Raw genomic sequence first — 20,323 nt, forward strand, 5'->3', positions numbered from 1 at the left:
AATGGTTGTTTTTTATTAAGAATGATTCCACTGAAATTGCCTTTATGGATTAAAGCATTTCCGACAAAGGTTAAACACATTTATATGGAACTATAAGAAAACCAGAGTATCGAGAAAAATTCTCTGCTCTAGCTACAGAAAGGGAAGGGGGGACAAAATATGCCTAGGCTAGAACGATATTCAGAAAAGAGAGTATGTTGTGCCATTCATCTAAGCTTCAATGTATAATAAGTAAGGACACAAATTGATTTTATATAAAACAAGAACTTGTGGGGATGACTAACTTGGAATGCGCCATATGGATCCATCTTGAAAAATGTACAGGGAGTGCAGAATTATTAGGCAAATGAGTATTTTGACCACATCATCCTCTTTATGCATGTTGTCTTACTCCAAGCTGTATAGGCTCGAAAGCCTACTACCAATTAAGCATATTAGGTGATGTGCATCTCTGTAATGAGAAGGGGTGTGGTCTAATGACATCAACACCCTATATCAGGTGTGCATAATTATTAGGCAACTTCCTTTCCTTTGGCAAAATGGGTCAAAAGAAGGGCTCAGAAAAGTCAAAAATAGTGAGATATCTTGCAGAGGGATGCAGCACTCTTAAAATTGCAAAGCTTCTGAAGAGTGATCATCGAACAATCAAGCGTTTCATTCAAAATAGTCACCAAGGCGCAAAATAACTGCCCATGAGTCAAAAAGTCAAGCGTGCGGCTGCCAAGATGCCACTTGCCACCAGTTTGGCCATATTTCAGAGCTGCAACATCACTGGAGTGCCCAAAAGCACAAGGTGTGCAATACTCAGAGACATGGCCAAGGTAAGAAAGGCTGAAAGACGACCACCATTGAACAAGACACACAAGCTGAAACGTCAAGACTGGGCCAAGAAATATCTCAAGACTGATTTTTCTAAGGTTTTATGGACTGATGAAATGAGAGTGAGTCTTGATGGGCCAGATGGATGGGTCCGTGGCTGGATTGGTAAAGGGCAGAGAGCTCCAGTCCGACTCAGACGCCAGCAAGGTGGAGGTGGAGTACTGGTTTGGGCTGGTATCATCAAAGATGAGCTTGTGGGGCCTTTTCGGGTTGAGGATGGAGTCAAGCTCAACTCCCAGTCCTACTGCCAGTTTCTGGAAGACACCTTCTTCAAGCAGTGCTACAGGAAGAAGTCTGCATCCTTCAAGAAAAACAGCAATTTTACTTACCGTAAATTCCTTTTTTCTTTGTATAGTGGCAGTACTCACAGTTGGGTTGTTCCTTCCAATCTGGGACAAGAAGCTCCCCCTTCTTCCGGTTTTTATGCCTGTGCTCCGCCTGCTGCCTCCATAAATCCTGTATGCCCTGAACACACGCCAGTAATAAAAAGAACCCAAACGGAGACTGAGTCATGCAAAATACATTTAATCTATACAAAAAAGTGGAGGGAAAGCCAGTACTGCCACTATACAAAGAAAAAAGGAATTTACGGTAAGTAAAATTGCTGTTTTTCCCTTCGTATAGTGGCAGTACTCACAGTTGGGATATAACAAGATCCCCATAAAAACGAAAGGGTGGGAACTCAGCAGGCCACAGCTTGCAACACCTTACGCCCAAATTCAGCCTCAGATGATGAGAATATGTCCAGCCTATAATGCTTGATAAAGGTATGCAATGAAGACCAGGTAGCCGCTTTGCAGATGTCTTCAGGAGAAGCCGCAGCTCTTTCAGCCCATGAGGTAGCCATAGCCCTAGTGGAATGAGCCCTCAATGGAAATTTTAGGGGAATCCCTTTGGAGCGATAGGCCAACCTGATGGTATTTGTCAGCCATCTAGCTAATGAGGGTCCAGAGACAGCATTACCCACACATTTGCCTTGAAAGTAGACGAAAAGATGATCTGAGGATCTAAACTCCCGAGTTTTATGAAGGTAGCATTTCAGGGATCTCCTAACATCAAGGAGATGCCATTTCTTTTCCAGCTCAGATGTGGGCGATTGACAAAAGGCCGGCAGAACAATAGGCTGGTTGATCGAAGCACTTGAAATAACCTTAGGCAAAAAAGAAGGTCTGGGATGTAGAACTACTTTCTCTTGATGAAAAATGGTGAATTCCGGTGAAGATGATAGAGCTCGGATCTCACCAATTCTCCTAGCGGAGGTAACCGCCACCAGGAAGGCCGTCTTGAAGGTAAGAAATTTGATGGAGACTTGACACAAAGGTTCAAATGGTGGTTCACAAAGGGCCTGAAGAACCAGAGACAAATCCCATGTAGGAAAGGAAACCAGCCTGGGAGGCCTCTTCAACCGTATGGACTTAATAAACCTTCGAACAAGAGGGTTAGATGCAATATCCTGAACCAGGAAGTGACTAAGCGCAGAAATCTGGCCCTTGAGTGTAGACACCCCTAGGCCGGCTTCAAACCCATCTTGCAAAAAAGAAAGAACTTTCGGAACTGAGGCTTTGGCCGGATCAGAATTCCGGAGATAACACCAGGTTCTGAACTTCATCCAAACCCTGAAATAGATTCTTGAAGTGGACGAGCGGACAGATGACAGCAAAACGTCACATAGACGGTCAGAAAGACCCTGACCTTGGAGTATCATCCTTGCAGCAACCATGCCGTCAGGTGAAACATTGCTAGGGTTTCTTCTGGAAGCTTCACGTTCTCTAAAATGTGAGAAGAGACCGGGAGGTGCCAACGAGAGATGGCCATGTTTTCCACTTCCGAAAACCAACTCCTGTTCGGCCAGAAGGGCAGGACTGCCAGAATTCTTGCCTTCTCCCAACGTATTTTCTGAACAATTCGTGGGATAAGGGCTATAGGAGGGAAGACATAAGCCAGATCGAAAACCCAAGGGAACGATAGACCGTCTAGGACATCTGGGTAATCTTTTGAATGAAGTGACGCAAATCTCTGCACCTTTCTGTTCCTCCTTGTTGCCAACAAGTCCATCTCTGGCCTGCCGAAGCGTGCAACCAGCTCCAGAAAAACTTCGCTTGATAGAGCCCAGTCCGCTTGGGACCAATGGCTTCTGCTGAGGTCGTCTGCAATAACGTTTAGAGACCCTTTGATATGGGTAGCTGATATTGCGCAAAGATTTGCTTGGGCCCAAGTCAAAATGTGGTAGCAAAGATCTTGAAGAGCTTTTACTTTTGTGCCCCCTTGGCGATTCAAGTAGGCCACCGTAGTGGCGTTGTCCGACTGAATCCTTACCGACTGATTGGCGATGAGAGAACTGAAGGAAATTAGGGCTTCCCAAACCGCTTTTAATTCCCTGAAATTCGAGGAAGCGCATGCCTCTTCTTTGTTCCAAAGCCCTTGATGGAAATGAGAGCCTAGATGAGCGCCCCAACCAGTCTGGGAGGCATCTGTGGTTATCGTAATCCACTGTTTTAGTGCGAACGACAGGCCCTTTGAAATGTTGTCTCTTACTTTCCACCAGTTCAGTTGTTTTTTCACCGTGTCGGATAGACGGAAGGGAGCGTACAGATCTTCCTGTTTTCGCGTCCACTGGGATAGAATGTCCCACTGTAACGGTTTGGATTCCGCTTTTGCCCAGGCGACGGCAGGTATTGTCGCCGTTAGGAGGCCTAGCAACCTCATAGCATCTCTGATTGAGCTTAGGTTTCTTTGCAGCTTTGATACTGCTTTGAAAATCCCCACTTGTTTCTTTTTTGGAAGAAAAAGAGATAGGGACTGGGAATCTATCCGAAGCCCCAAGAATACTAAACTCCGAGACGGGGTTAATTCGGATTTTTCCAGGTTCAGGATCCAACCGTGATCTTTTAAAACCTTCCTTGCAATCTCTAGATGAAGTTCTAGTAGTTGTCCTGACTGTGCTTTCAGGAACCAATCGTCCAGGTATGGAACAATCGCAATACCTTTCAGACGTAGAACTGCTGCCACGGGTGCCAGAATTTTTGTAAAAACTCGAGGGGCTGAAGACAGGCCAAAGGGAAGAGCCTTGAACTGCAAATGGAGAATCCTTCGCCTTTTCGTTAGAACTGCAAATCTGAGAAACTTCCTGGAAGATTCTGCCACTGGAATATGCAGATAGGCGTCTTTTAAATCCAATTTTGCCATGAAATCTCCCTTTTGTAATATGTGTGTTACCGACAGAATGCTCTCCATACGGAACTTCTGGTATGGTATGCAGGTGTTGACTTGCTTTAGGTCTAGAATCGGACGAAAGGATCCATCTGGTTTTTGCACCAGAAAAAGGCGTGAGTAGACTCCTTGAAATTCCCAACCTTTGGGTACCTTCTCCACCACATTTTTTCTTAAAAGGATGAGTGCTTCCGTAAGCAGGGCCTCTGTTTTTACCTTTGAAGGATAGCTCGACAGAAGGAAGGATGGCCGAGGACTTGATGAAAACTTTATCCTGTAACCTTCTGAAACGGTTCTTAAAATCCACCCATTTGAAGTACTCTTTCTCCATTCGTGGGTGAAGAACCGAAGGCGTCCTCCCACTCTTTTGGCGTCAAAACTTCCTCTTTTTCTCTTGCCTGTTGGATTCATGCCTAGACCACTGGCTGTTGTTGCCACCCTGTCTGTGGAACCTGCGAAACCGCCCCTGGTAACGAAAGGGCCGCTGGCTCTTGTACTGGAATCTCTTAAATCCCTGGGCTCTTGGTTCCAGCGGAAGGGCTTTCTTTGTATCTGACATATGTTTAATAATGTCTTCCAACGGGGTACCAAACAGCTTGTTCCTCTCGAAGGGTAATTCACATAACGCTGCTTTCGATGCTGAATCAGCAGTCCATGTTCGAAGCCAAAGAGCCCTCCTGGCTACTGATGATAACCCCATAATTCTTGCTGATAAACGAAGAAACTCCTCAGCAGTATCTGAAAGGAATTCATTGGATAGCTTCAGCAGGAACATGAGATGGGAAGGGTCCGTATCGGATTTTCCCATGAGGGAATCTTCCAGTGCTTGAAGCCAAACACTCTGGGCTCTGAGCACTGCTGAACCCGCAATTTCAGCTCTGCACTGAAAGCCTGCGGCCTGGTATATTCTTCTACATGAAGTTTCGGCTCTTTTGTCCATAGGATCTTTGAGGCCAGAGACTTCGCCAATGGGTATAGTAGTTTTCTTAGATAGTTGGGCAATCTGAATATCTACTTTAGGAAGATCTTCCCACTTTTCCTCAGACTGGAGTTTGAACAGTAGTTTAAAATGTTTTGAAATGAACGCCCGTCTTTCAGGATTCTTCCATTCCCTGTGAAGGAGATCCAATATTTTTGGAGACATAGGGAAACCTTTAACCTTCACATTGGTAGGTTCCGTCTCTTGAAAAGCCGCACTCACTTCTTTAATGAATCTTTTCAACTCTTCTGGTGGAAAACCCTCCTCCACACTAGAAGTTAAGCTGGAAATATCCGAAGGAGAAGAAAGGGAACATTCTCCAGAAGAGACGTCAGACTCAGAAGGGGATCTATTCCTCCTACGCTTTTTAGGCAATTTTTCCTGAATTGCAGGGTCTTTCTTCATCGTATCTTTAAAAGACTCAAATGTCTGGGACAAATTTTCCTGAAACCAGCCCAGGAAGGATGCCATATCCGACTGTTTTGTTTTTTCCAGTAATTCAGAAGCGCACTGGTTACATGTCTTTTTGCGACATCCGTCAGGTAGAGGAACAGCACATTCCAGACAACATAAGTGCTTAGACTTGCTTGTGGCTTTTTTGGGCACAGAAATAGACATCTTGTCCTTATCTGCCTTGTCCGGAGCTATAGGGCTGGACATATCTGTGAATCAGAAAAAAAGGAATGAAATTAATAAAATTTTAAATAAAATTTTTTTTAAAGAAAATAAACGCATGCATAATAGTAGGTGACAAAGAGGAGAGTTTAAATAGTTAAACCTCACCTTTAGCCACCTGAGGTCCGTGTAGGAGGGCTGGTGACACGGAAGAACCGAACTGCACACCCACCCTTGGGGTCAGAAGGGTTCAGCACAGCTTAAATACAGTTTTTTGAAAATTTGAAATTTTGCGCCAAAAAACTCCGGATAGCGCATGTGCAGTAGCGCGATACCGGGTTTGGTGGAACGCAACGTCACCCGGGCGTGCGTTCCACTGCTGTGCGCATGCGTAAGGAACCACGAGGAGGACCGCCCGGGAACTCCTGCGGAAGAGCCACATAAATTGCCCTACCTGGTCGCGTTCCGTAACGCTGGACCGGAACCTCTGCCACTCAGCTCCCGCCCGGGGAGCTATCGGGCGTACACCTCCCCGATCAGCAGCCTGTGCTGATCGCACCTTCTCCACCAGACTGGGGAACCTGTCCGTCCCGTTTGTCGGGACAAGAAGAACTGGCGTGTGTTCAGGGCATACAGGATTTATGGAGGCAGCAGGCGGAGCACAGGCATAAAAACCGGAAGAAGGGGGAGCTTCTTGTCCCAGATTGGAAGGAACAACCCAACTGTGAGTACTGCCACTATACGAAGGGAAAAACATGTTTTTCATGCAGGACAATGCTCCATCACACGCGTCCAAGTACTCCACAGCGTGGCTGGCAAGAAAGGGTATAAAAGAAGAAAATCTAATGACATGGCCTCCTTGTTCACCTGATCTGAACCCCATTGAGAACCTGTGGTCCATCATCAAATGTGAGATTTACAAGGAGGGAAAACAGTACACCTCTCTGAACAGTGTCTGGGAGGCTGTGGTTGCTTCTGCACGCAATGTTGATGGTGAACAGATCAAAACACTGACAGAATCCATGGATGGCAGGCTTTTGAGTGTCCTTGCAAAGAAAGGTGGCTATATTGGTCACTGATTTGTTTTTGTTATGTTTTTGAATGTCAGAAATGTATATTTGTGAATGTTGAGATGTTATATTGGTTTCACTGGTAAAAATAAATAATTGAAATGGGTATATATTTGTTTTTTGTTAAGTTGCCTAATAATTATGCACAGTAATAGTCACCTGCACACACAGATATCCCCCTAAAATAGCTAAAACTAAAAACAAACTAAAAACTACTTCCAAAAATATTCAGCTTTGATATTAATGAGTTTTTTGGGTTCATTGAGAACATGGTTGTTGTTCAATAATAAAATTAATCCTCAAAAATACAACTTGCCTAATAATTCTGCACTCCCTGTAATGCCTTAAACAACAATGGTCACAAAAAATTGTATTGAAGTTTGGATGAAAGATAATATTCTGCCCTCTGCTCCTCTGGATATTCTTAAGAATAAAATTCTGCATTTGAAGCTCGATAATTGGTACGAATTTTACATCTTATAAAATAAGCAATTTTAGGTCTGAGGAGAGAATTAAAACCCCGATATAGATTCTGAACGAATATGAATTTAAAGAATCTGAATATTTTAATTAATTTAGAATGTGACATTATTTAAAAAGGCTCATTTATAATCACAAAAGTAACAATCAGATCAGAATATTCTAGGTATTTTGAATAATGCCGTAGTGAAAAAAGAAATGGCTAGGTGGTAAAGATTTCTAGAAGCTTTGGATAAAACACATAGCCTAAAACCTTATGAGAGTTGGCAAAGAGGAAGTTCACCGAAATATAGAAAAATTTATAAATGGTCTGGTCGGGATCAATAAGATCACTCACTGTTTAAATATGGTTGAATTACATTATAAGATCATGATGAGCTGGTATTTAGTCCCAGTAAGATTGGCAAAGTTTAGTACGGAGATGAATCCAACATGTTGGAGATGCAATGAAGCAGTAGGAACTTACCGACATATATGGTGAAGTTGCAACAAAATCAAACAAGTATGGAGTGACATTTTTGGTATTCTCTCCAGTATAACGAACACCATAATTCCACTATCGATTCAAAGAGCCCTTTTTCATATGGAATTAGAAATGCCATCAAGAAATGATAAGGCTTTATTTACACAGGGACCACTAGCAGTAAAGATTGTTATAGCTGGAAAATGGCATCAAAATGATACAATAAATATAGAGAATGTAATTAACCAGATGAAAAATCAAGCCCAAACGGAAAGAGGATACTTCACTGTCCAATCTAATTATGGAAAATACTACCAAGTACGGAAAAAGTGTCTCTTAAAATATCCAATTTGATATCTGCCCTGACACTATTACTTCATCCTTAAATCTATGAAAGGAAGTGAAGTTGGCCTGCTCATCATGTCGCGCTCACATGTTTATGTTTCTAAATGTAGTATGTGTAGTTTTTGTGGTTTATGTAGTCTTCTGTGCGAGACATGCATTACATACATATGCTGGTATATATGCATTAGCTTAAGTATTAGTGACTATTGGATTTCCATTGAGGGATTTATATATATCTGACCTAATCTTGGCTGTAATGGACATTAAAATGTTATGGACAGAAAAATTTATTATGTACAGTATTATATGTTAGTACTTTGAAACATTGCATAAGTGATACAGGTCTCTGTTCTAAAATTTAAATAAATAAAAAAAAAAAAATAGTAAAATGTTATAACGATCAACTAAAGGGTGCACAGAACACATTTAAATACTCTATAATAATACTTATTAGGGATCGACCGATATTGATTTTTTATTGCCAATACGGATAACCTGTGAACTTTCAGGCCGATAGACAATAACTTACCAATACTCTGTACATTTACCATTTTGAAAAATAAACAATTTCTACACAACATGGTGGAGACAACTATAAGGCATATGGACTGAATCTATGCCAACTTCTGGCTGAAATACGAGGGCAACAGGTGGAGCGACGACAGAGCAATAGATCACAGCAATACACATCCCCTGATACTCAACGAGCCACATCGCTAGGCACAAGATCCACACACCACGTTACCTGCACCAGCAGAGAAGACCTGCCGACCTCCCTGTGCCTTCCTGGAAGACATGGTGACCCAGTGCAGACCACCACAATCCTAAGCGGAGAGCTGTGAGGAGTTGTTCCCTGGTGCACATTCTGCACCCCCCAAGGAAGAACCAATGCCCCTTAACCACACCGGGACATCGGTTACCGAGCCACGAGCAACCGGACCAGGGCTCTCAATAAGACAAGAGGCCAACGGAGTAGAAAGTACTGGATCATTGGGACTCTCAAACAATGGAGTCATAGGCGAAGCATTAGTATAGGGTGAACTGCATACATAAAGAGAAGTCCTGCGCTTAAGCAGCAAGTGATTACTTTGTATCACACAGCCTGGTTACAATGCTGCTACCCATCCCATGTGTTCCCTATTAAGGGTTAATAAGTAAAGGGGTGTATATAAAAAAATACCCCTTTCTGTCTCATTAGAGATATCTTTGCCAGAAGCTCAAGGAAGCAGGCTGAAGGGTCAGTGTTAGGACCCGCTTAGGGGGGTCTGCCTTGACGTTGGCAGGCGGGCATCCCTCCAATGGCCATTGGAGCAACTAAATGACCTCCATTTGTCTAAATATACATAGGGATTAAGGAGAGAGCGCAAGTAACATTTTCTTTTCTTTGGTTTGAACTGCATACATATTAATGCCAGTGGAGTGAGATTCAGTCGGTCAGTTAGAGGTCTTAGTTAATATTTTGCCTTACCCTAGTATCTGATATCTCTGGATTGCTTTAACTCCCATTAGTGTTCCAACTTACAGAAACACCCCTGTTTAACATTTTATTTGCTCTTTTCTCAGTTATTTTCCCACTACATGGTGTTTTGCCTTTTCTAAGCTGGTGAGCAACCTTTTTTCTGTATGTTCACCTCAGATTAGGGAATTGATAGCAACATATTGTTCAATATCTCTTGTTTTGTTTTTTCCCTCCGTATCGATTCCTGAGTTTTGAGACATTGACCTATTTACTTATACAAAAAAAGTGCAGTAATTTACTCCTTAGCCCACTTTTAGAATGCTATTAAATCGTATTTGCCCATGTATGAAAACATGTCTTGCATTACTATTATACCTCTGCGCAGGTTAACCTGTCATATCCATGTTATTGTGATATTTTACTGCACGTCAAAATAAAGAATTAAAAAAAAAAACAAAAAAAAAAAAACTAGTCACTATATATTGTGTGAAATTCCCTTCTGGCATCAACGCACAACAAAACCTGGGCTGTATGGTTTTGCTCCATATGAATGAGTTTATTACCATAAACTTTACTAGCATTTATTTCAACTTTACAGTTAAGTCTAATAGAAGCATTAGACCTGCAAACACCAATGTTCTTAAAGGGTTACTCCAACTACCATTACCACTTCTGCTTGTCAACTTGAAACACTGGGGAGGAGAGGGGGAGGGTAGTTGCAGCCCCAGTACATGTGACATTGGTAGCCCAGAACGTCGGACTGACAATGTAATTTATATGCATATTTTAAGTCTGTCGTCAGTGCGTACTGCACACTGGCGACAGACGTAATGTGATTCCCTGGAAGGACATGCATCACTTTTGAAAAAGGGTCTTATTCAAAAGCTTTAGCTTTGAATTAGAATGTTTCCTCGCTGCAGTCTGGAGGAAAAAAAAAATCCCACTCTATACTTACCTGTTTCTTCTTTTTTATGATTTAACCAATCAGGATCAGATCCCTAGGAATCCTGGAAAAGTGCACTGGGCATGCCTGACATATTCACACATGTGCAGTTATAAGATCTCTTCACCTTGCAACATCCTGATCATGTCATCATGTAGAGCAGGCTCCGGGAGGGTCAGTTTCTCTCTGCTGCTGCTGCACAATGATAGCCATTTTCTGTCATTAGTAGACTGGTCTGAAACCGAGATGGGTTAGTTAGAGGGAGGCTGAAGATACTCCCCTAGCTGAGAGGCATGCGCAATGCAATCTATCCAAGTTTATTACATACTTTTCAAAGTTTATTTTGTATTCTATATTTCTTTAGAAGTGTTTGTTTGTTTTAGAAAAATAAATTGTCAACTGATGCACATGCATTTAACCCACCTCATCTTATAGTTTACGTTACACGTCTATAGAGAAGAATGTGACTGGGCAAAACCTCAGCCTGATAAAAACGTCAAAGGGACACTATGGCACCCAAACCACTTCACCTCAATGAAGATGTCTTGGTGCCATGCCCTCTCGTTTTAATCTTGCAGTGTGAAACATTGGCATTCTGCAGTAACAGCAATGGTTAAATTGCAGGGTTTAAATGCCTCTAGTGGCTATCATTCTCACTCACATCAGAGGCACAGGTGGAGTGTTTTGCTGCACGTGTGCACTAGCCTTCCAATGCTGTCCTATGTGAAAACATTGACTTGGTTGAGATCAGTATTGATGATCTCAGCCAAGGTGGCGGGGCCAGCTACAGAGAGTCTAATTTGGCGCACTGAGCGGAAGATAAGAGGTTTATACCTTTTAAACCCTTGTGGGGGTGGAGGAGAGCAGTGACCGAAACAATGCCAAGGGTCACTATAGCTTTAGAAATACACATTTGTACTCCTAACACTATATAGCGTACATTTAAAGGACAAAGTATCAGTTTGCTGGTTTGTTACTTAAAGGAAAACTAGCTTGTCTGGAAAACAAACATGTATTTCCAACCCTATAGTGTATAACCATTTAGGTCACTGGCCCCCTCTTAGTTCAAATGGGAAAGGTGATTTTACTTACCTTGTCTCCTACGCTGTGCCAGTCTCACCTGTCCCACCTGTCCATCTGAGTGACTCCCACTAGAGGGGTTACTAGGCAGCAATATAAACCAGGGAAGCGCAACTCCTATTGCAGTCCTGCTTCGGGCTAGCAGCAGAGTTACTTGTTGGGTCCTTGGTCCATGATCAAGGACCCAACATCGGGAGGGGGCCTGGCAGCACACTGGTACAAGGCTCCTTCGTCCGCCCAGAGAGCTAGCCCCTCCAGTCTGCAGCTCCACCGTGTGTGAGCTGCAGACTGTGCTGTATCCTGCAACCTCTGGCCAATCAGAGCAATGCTGCGGATTACCACGGCAACACTGACTGCTGGATATCCCGAGATACAGCACAGTTTGCAGCTCACACCCGGCAGAGCTGCAGACTGGAGAGCCAGACCGGACCACCAGGGAGTTAGGACACTGGACCATCAGGGAAAAAAGAAAAGAAAAAAAAGAGAAACAAAAAAAAAGTTATTTCTAACACCCACACTCTGCCACCAGTCACCCCCTCCCCAAGTCACTCTGTCACCAGTCACCCCACACTTTGCCACCAATCACCCCTTCCCTCACTCTGCCACCCCCTCACTCTGCCACCTGTCAATCCCTCCCACACTCTGCCTCCTGTCACCCCTTCACTCTGCCATCCCTATCCCACCCCACACTGCATACTATATCCCTATCACCCCCACACTATGTGCCCTACATCCCTATCCCACACCATGTGCCCTACACCAGGTCTGTCTCCTATATTACCATCACTAAATACCTTATTTAAATACAGTTTTGATTTAAAAAAAAAAAAAGTCAGGACAAGCAGATTGTCATGGTGGACAGGAAGTTTTGGCAAACACTTTAGTGCCTTGAAAGAAATCCTCCTCCCCCCAAAAAAACAGTAATTTACAGTGCTCATCCTGCAGGTACAGACTATAGACACCAGAAATACTAAATATTAAAGGACCACTATAGTGCCAGGAAAACAAACTGGTTTTCCTGGCACTATAGGGTCTTTAGGTCCCAGCCCCGCCCCCCCCCCCTCCCTCCCTCAGGGCCCCCACTCCCGCTGGGCTGAAGTGGTCCCTCAGCACTGGGTAACTCTCCTCCCTCTGCCGACGTCAGCACCAAACGCGCATGCGTGGCAAGAGCCAATCGCGCTTTCAACAGTACATAGGAAAGCATTTCTCAATGCTTTCCTATGGAGGTCCAGCGTCTTCTCACTGTGATTTTCACAGTGAGACAGAGGCGTAGCGAGGGGGTGCAGGGGGGGCCGGCCGCACCGGACACAACATCTGGGGGGGCGCCAGGGGCGTATTAGCCGCGAGGCAAACAAGGTATTTGCCTTGGGCGGCATTTTCCAGGGGGCGGCAAAAAAAGCCGCCTCCAACAGACATGCCGGCGGGCTGCTAGGCTGGACGGGCGGCATTGGTGGGCGGCCGGCGAGGGAGCACTTCCTCTGAGCTGTCTGCTCAGCTCCCTCGCCGGCCGCAGAGTGAGGCTGGGAGGCGGAGCCGGAATATGACGTCATATTCCGGCTCCCAGCCTCACTCCGCGACGTGCGAGGGAGCTGAGCAGACAGCTCAGGGGAAGTGCTCCCTCGCCAGCCTGCCGCCCGCCAATGCCGCCCGTCCAGCAGCCACTGGACCACCAGGGAGGAAGAGAACCCCCTCACCCCCACAGCATTTCCAAAGGTAAGGATGCTGGGGGGTTACATTTAAAAAAAAAAAAATATGTGTTAAAAATGTGAGTGTGTGTGTGTATGTCTGTTAGTGTGTGTGTGTGTATGTATGTCTGTTAGTGTGCGTGTCTATTAGTGTGTGTATGTATGTCTGTTAGTGTGCGTGTGTGTGTTAGTGTGTGTGTCTGTTAGTGCATGTGTGTGTGTCTGTTAGTGCATGTGTGTGTGTCTGTTAGTGCATGTGTGTGTGTCTGTTAGTGCATGTGTGTGTGTGTCAGTGTGTGTGTGTGTGTGTCAGTGTGTGTGTGTGTGTGTCAGTGTGTGTGTGTGTGTCAGTGTGTGTGTCTGTTAGTGTGTGTGTCTGTCTAAAAATCCACGGGTTAGGGGGCGCAAATTACTTGCCTTGCCCCGGGTGCTGACAACCCACGCTACGCCACTGCAGTGAGAAGCGCCTCTAGCGGCTGTCAGTGACAGAGCCACTAGAGGCTGGATTAACCCTAGTGTACACATAGCAGTTTCTCTGAAACTGCTATGTTTACAACTGCAGAGTTAACACTAGAGGGACCTGGCACTCAGACCACTTCATTTCATTGAGCTGAAGTGGTCTGGGTGCCTATAGTGGTCCTTTAAGCTGCAGTTTCTCATATGATTTTTTTTATGAAACGATATATATATATATATATACACACACACACACATACACGATACTGTCCGATATTCTGTATTTTCGGCAATATCGGCCAATGGAGATACCGATATTGCCGATAATACATACCAGTGGTCCTGGGGGGGCCTGCAGCAAGCGCTTACTTACCTTCCAAGCAGCTCTCTTCAGCTTTCTGTGTAAATCTCGCGAGTCCTGCGGCCATCAGAGCGTTGCCACAGGTTACCATGGCAACGCTCTGCATGGCACGCTGGCTGCGAGATTTACACAGGAAGCTAAAGGGAAGGTAAGTAAGCGCTTGCTGCAGGCCCCCTCTTTCCATGCCACTGGACCACCAGGGAATGCTATATCTCCCCTCCCTGGCCAGGTAACAAGCAGGGAGGAGCGACAAAAAAATAAAATAATGAAAAAAATTTTTTTTAAATGTATAAAAAAATATAAAAAAAACAAAATTAAATGCCCCCACCCCCCAAATTACATACCTACAGAAACACACACACAGTATATAATGCAGTGTGTGTTTGTGTAGGGTCTGTATAGTGAATGCAATGTGTTTTATATAATGCAGTGTGTGTGTTTGTGTAGTGGGTTTATAAAAAGCACACTACACAAACACACTGCATTCACTATACACACACACACACACACACACACACACACACTACATTCACTATACACACACTACATTCACTATACACACACACACACACTACATTCACTATACACATACTACACAAACACACTCTGCATTCATTATATACACACTACACAAATACAAACTGCATCCACTACACACACACACACACACACTATACAAAACACACACAGCTCCCCTGTCTAAACACTCTGCATCTACTAGACCTGGCAATTTTGTGCATTTACCTTTAGAAATATTTTATTTTTAAAAAATGGTAAATGTACAGACTATCGGTAAGTTATCGGCTATGGTCCTGAAAGTTCACAGATTATCGGTATCAGCTCTAAAAGAAAAAAAATTTATATTGGTCCCTAATACATACATACATACATACATACACTTATTATACTGAAAAAAAAAACAAAAAAACCAAACACACACACACCACAATAGTTGTGTGCATAATTAGCGCTGCTGAAGAAAATGATGTGCCCTGATTTACATAGTACACCATATACCTAGGATTTCAGTTAGTTAATTTTTGGTAGCTACAAAGTATCAATCTTAATCCTATACCAAACCCCAATTCTAAACTTCACCAGTGCAGTCTTTAACGCGGGGCAAACGGGGCAGCTGCCCCGGGCCCTGTCTCTGCTGGGGGGCCCAAGACAGCTGCTCCGTTTGCCCTCTGCCCGCAAACTATGGGGGCCCATCGGGTGGCCCATGCACTTAGGGCCACCCGGTGGGCCTGTGTCAGCAGGGGCCCGGTCGGGCGCTGTGGCGCTTTAATAGCGCGACCGGCCCATGCTTTTTGGCAGCCGACAGAAACAGGAGCCGCACGGGAGGAAGAAGCTGTTCCGGAGGGGGCCAGGCCGGGAGAGCTTAACTCCCAGCCACCCCACTGGACCCCAGGGAAGCCACCCTCCAGGAAAAGGTAAGAAACTGGAGGGTGGTTATTAAATTTTGCATGAGTGTGTGTGTGTGTGTGTGTGCCAGTATATCTGTATGTCTGTGTCTGTGTCTGTGTGTGTGTGTGTGTGTGTTTCAGTATGTCTGTCTGTGTGTATGTATGCCAGAATGTCTGTATGTCTATGTGTGAGTCTGTCAGTGTCCGTGTGGTTCTGTATGTCAATATGTCTGTCAGTGTGTGTTTCAGTATGTCCATCTGTCTATGTGCATATGTGCCGGTATGTCTGTCAGTGTATCTGTATGTCTGTGTGTGTGTGTGAGTCCGTCAGTGTGGTTCAGTATGTCTTTGTGTATGTGTGTTTCAGTATGGCTGTCTGTGTCAGTACGTCTGTCAGAATGTGTCTCTGTATTTGTATGTTGTCCATTTGTGTATCTGTATGTGTCAGTGTTTGTATCTGTATATCTGCATGTGTGTCAGGTTGTGTATCAGTGTGTCTGTATGTGTGTCAGGTTGTGTATCAGTGTGTCTGTATGTGTGTCAGGTTGTGTATCAGTGTGTCTGTATGTGTGTCAGGTTGTGTATCAGTGTGTCTGTATGTGTGTCAGGTTGTGTATCAGTGTATCTATATGAAGTCAGTGTGTGTACCTTTGTATCTGTGTATCTATATGTAGTCTGTGTGTATCTGTATGTTCTTGTGTGTATCTATATGCGGTCAGTGTGTATCTGCGTGTGTGTGTGTCAGGTAGTGTATTTGTGCGTATCTATATGTAGTCAGGGGGGCCCAAGTAAATGCTTGCCCAGGGTCCAATCCAAATTAAAGACGGCCCTGAACTTCACCCTCATCCTATGCATAACCCCAATCATAAACCAATCCTAATACTAACCCTAGCAATTGTGTTAGATTCCCTCTGCTGAGATCAGATCCAAATGTCAGGATCCTGATGAAAGTCCTGAAAAGGACTGAAACGTTGGTCCCACTTTTTAATCTTGCCAATAAAGAAGTCATTTTATTGAAGACTGGGAGTGCTGCCATTCCTCTCGTTTGGATAACCAAAGTCCTAGTCTGAGCACCCGGCAAGTAAGTGCAAGGATTTTTGGAGAGAGAGAGAGATATATATATATATATATATATATATATATATATATATATATATACACACACACACACACACACACACACACACATTATTTTATAACTATACAACTGATCATGATGTATAGAAAAAGGATAATGCTTTGGTCTGTTTAGACTGTTCCCTGCCTAAACAAGAAATCAAGTCTTTAGTAACATTTTTAATGCAGTTCAGACAAAGATTAACAGATTATTATTGTTTGAGTTAAACAAAAATTGCTTTTTCAGATTTGTTTTAGGAGTACAGAATATTTTTTAAACTCTGTATTGAAAACAAGCTTAATAAAGAACTAAAATTGGGATCTTAGTAAACAAGCCTAAAAAGGGTTGTTGTCTCCTACTACACTACATTTGAGAATCTGAAAGACTGCAATGTTACCAATACAGAGCCAAGGCTGCAGTATTAACTGGGCTTTTAAGAAGGCCTTGCATTTATGTAGCAACTAGACAAGGAGGTAATCAAGAGATACAGTAATCAATCTGAGCCCACACTTTAAGATTAAATTTAGCTTTTATTGAAATCAAAACCAAACGGAGACTTATCAGTACCTTCAATGTAAATGTTTAGTCCTGTACAGGAAAATAGAACCCAGTGTTAACAGAAACAGATCTATAAATAAATAAATTCTACAGTGTGATTTAAAACAGACCTAAATATTTCTCACAAACATTTACAGCTAAGGAGAACGTTTGGAAGCCAAGCAGTTAAACCTTTTTTTTTTTTTTTTTTTTTTTTTTTAACTGTGTATTTATTTTCATTATACTGAAAAGGTTTATTTTCAGAAACAAGACATCTAAAAATGTTAAAAAAGAAAATGGAATGGAAAAAGCAAGATGCCACGACAAATCTACTCCCATTGCCAGCCATTGAGGGTTTTTTTTTTCCTCCCTTGACAGACAAACACTAGTTCTCTTCCGTCTTCAAGCTTGTACAGCAGAAGGTAAAAACTCCTCCCATGTCACAGTGTGTTGGTAAATAATACAGTCACATGCACATGTCTATCTAGCAACCAACCTTCACCATATCCTTTTTGCAGGCTTAGCCTTGTAAAAAAGGCCAAGGGAATAAAGAAAGTGCCTCTTGGGCCAGTGTGTTAGGAATGTGATTTGTGGCCCATGCTTTCTAGCAGGACTACCTTGTCACTTGTCAAACACATCTGTGTCAAAACAGCTTTATCCTTGTGCCAAAAATAACACACACATTCTGTTTTGCATGATCTTCAGATAACCTGTGTGATACAATCACACAGAGAGACCTCAAATAACCAAAAGCACACAGCTTGGAAACATAGGATTTACTATGCAACAACAACAACAAAAAAGAAAGTATCATTTGTCCAACTGGCTTGTTTGTTTCATAAACAGGTCATTGAGATTAACAGGGAAGTCCAATACACTGCAGTAGCAAAGTCCAACAGTCCTACTCATGTCACTTCTTCAAAAGACAAGGAAATTTCACAACAATTCAAGCATGAAAAGGGGAGGGGGTATTTTTTGTTTTCAAACACACACAATTGACATACAAAGTACAGTTCAGATAAGCAAATTACCTGGTGTCATGTCATCCACCCTCTATTTGTTTACATTTAGGTTCCAGCTTTTTTAATTAATTAGCTTTTTTATATTAAAGTACATTTTTTAAATTTGTACAAACAGGTAGATATCTGCCGCAGAGTGAGTAAGATAGATAGATAGATTAGAGCTCTGACAAGGCTCGGAAGAAATCTTATCACAGCAGTGCTGGTGCACGCCTGTTAGTAAATAGAATGAAAAGAAAAAAAAACAAAAACAGAAAGCAGGAACTAAATCTGCTTAACAGAACAGTTGTCACGTACTGAGAAAGCCACACATACAGCTCCTAACCTCTCCCCCACAGGCTCGGGGAGCTGGAATATGACGCAGGAAATTCTGATCCGGTTCCTAACGTATCCAGTATCTGCAGAGGCCACAACCAGGTGGACCAGCACCATCACAAGTGCAACTCTAAAAATGTCTGGTGAATTGGCGCATGTGTCTGCTGCACTTTACTGTGCTGACAAGCCACTCACCACAACATACCAATAAATAAATCTTATATATATATATATATACACACACACATATATATATATATATATATAATATAGTGCACATATACAGCACCAGGCGCACACGCAGAGGTAATTATCAAGCTCCATGGATCACCACAAATCCTCAGCAAACTTACTGAGCGCCAGGAGATGTTACAAAGTATCCAGTGTTGGAACGTTCGTGCAGCTAAAGTCACTTTCCAGCCAGCTCTGCATTTGAGGTCTAATGCCTGCAGTTTAACATAAGCAAAACCGAACCAGCTCACGGATAAGTGGCACCTGGATCCACCTATACGTGGTAGCTGGAGGCTAGCAACACTGCTGTCATTGGCCAGACGGAGGACAGGCCCGTTCGGTGACTGGGCCAATCGAGGAGGCGAGTCGCCCGTAGCCCCTCCCTCCGGCGGCTGTTTCGCTCACATCCTCTGTTTAGGTTAGGGTGCAGGGGATAGCAGTGTAGCTCGAGCCTCCAATGCGGGTAGTGCTGGAGCTGGTGGCGTGGGTGCCCACTTACTAATACAGCAACCTCCCTGAGCTGGCAGTATGCACAGGGCGCAAGGCTTTATGTTTTTACCAGACAGGCTGCCTTGTCAGAGTTCCCCTGAATTTAGCTGCACTCCCTAATGGAGTTTGGTGGGGTACACAAGCAGGAGTGTTGACGCAGCATCGAATTGTTATTTGGTGCTAACCCCTGTAAGTGGCTGAGGATGTGTGGATTTGTATTTTGCACGCTGTAGTGTGGGCTACTTGTAGGTTTTGATGAGTAGTCTAGAGAATATATATATATATAAACAAACTAGATAGATGCATTTAAGCTACAGTCTGCAAGGAGCAGGGAACTAAGATGGTAGCAGGCTGTGTGAAAAGGCAGGATTTCTAAGAATAATATGAGAGCCTGGAAGGGGTGGAACACATGGAACTGTTTCACATGTGACGCAATAGTGGAGAAAGGCAATACAAAGCCAAGCCTGATTAGACAGCAGGCGTTTTCCTTTTTTGTTGCTGATGAGCTGGCTGTCCTTCAACTTTTTTTTTTTTTTTTTTTAATAACTATGTTCAGGTTATCCTCAGATGACCAATGTCTTCTTGTAGATTAGTAGTATAAGTGGTAAATCATTTTATCACTTTGAGAACAAGTTGGGGCAACTTGAGCACCAAAACTTTCTCCCAAGTTGAGTTCACTCTGAAATTGAATGGACCATGGCTTACTGCTTTGCAGCACCAGACAGACACTAGAGGCGCTTCCCAGGATCTTACCGGACCTTAGGTCGCCTGACTTTGTATATCCTCCCGTTCTGCATGACTGAGGACATGCAACGTCAGTAAAATCCCCCTAGGAAAGCATTTATTCAATGCTTTCCTATATGGAGGGACTAATGTGCTCACAATAGTTGCTCATTAGCAAATTGGCTGGAGGTGGGGGCAAAGGGAACTAGAGTGCATTCCTAACACGATAAAATCCCTTTAAGGTAACACTAACATTAGGAATACATAAATGAAAACGCTGAATTTATCATGGTTGTTAGAATAAGCTTTTAAATATTTATTTGTATGGATCCTTTAAAATGGTTATAAGTAGGTTGATTGAGTTTGTATTCCATATTTCCCTTAGACTGTAAGATTGTTTGAGTAGGGCCCTTCGCACCTTCTGTTTCTGTGTGCCCAACCTATCTTGTTGCAACTACTTG

The 20,323-nt window shown here is 43.4% G+C and overlaps 1 protein-coding gene across 3 annotated transcripts in view; it reads right to left on the minus strand.

Moving 5' to 3' along the window:
- Nucleotides 1-18,891, minus strand: part of YPEL2 (yippee like 2) — a 93,808-nt gene extending 74,917 nt beyond the window's left edge. Inside the window, exons 1-2 of one of the 3 annotated variants that reach the window (XM_063444518.1) lie at nt 18,773-18,891; nt 10,571-10,678 (exon numbers count right to left, since the gene is read on the minus strand). The gene's annotated coding sequence lies outside the window, so the exon portion shown is untranslated. The other 2 variants (XM_063444517.1, XM_063444519.1) reach the window with 2 other exon arrangements.
- Nucleotides 18,892-20,323: the final 1,432 nt, after the last annotated feature.

This window comes from Pelobates fuscus, chromosome 1 (assembly GCF_036172605.1).
Source record: "Pelobates fuscus isolate aPelFus1 chromosome 1, aPelFus1.pri, whole genome shotgun sequence".
Classification (NCBI taxonomy): Eukaryota; Metazoa; Chordata; class Amphibia; order Anura; family Pelobatidae; genus Pelobates; species Pelobates fuscus.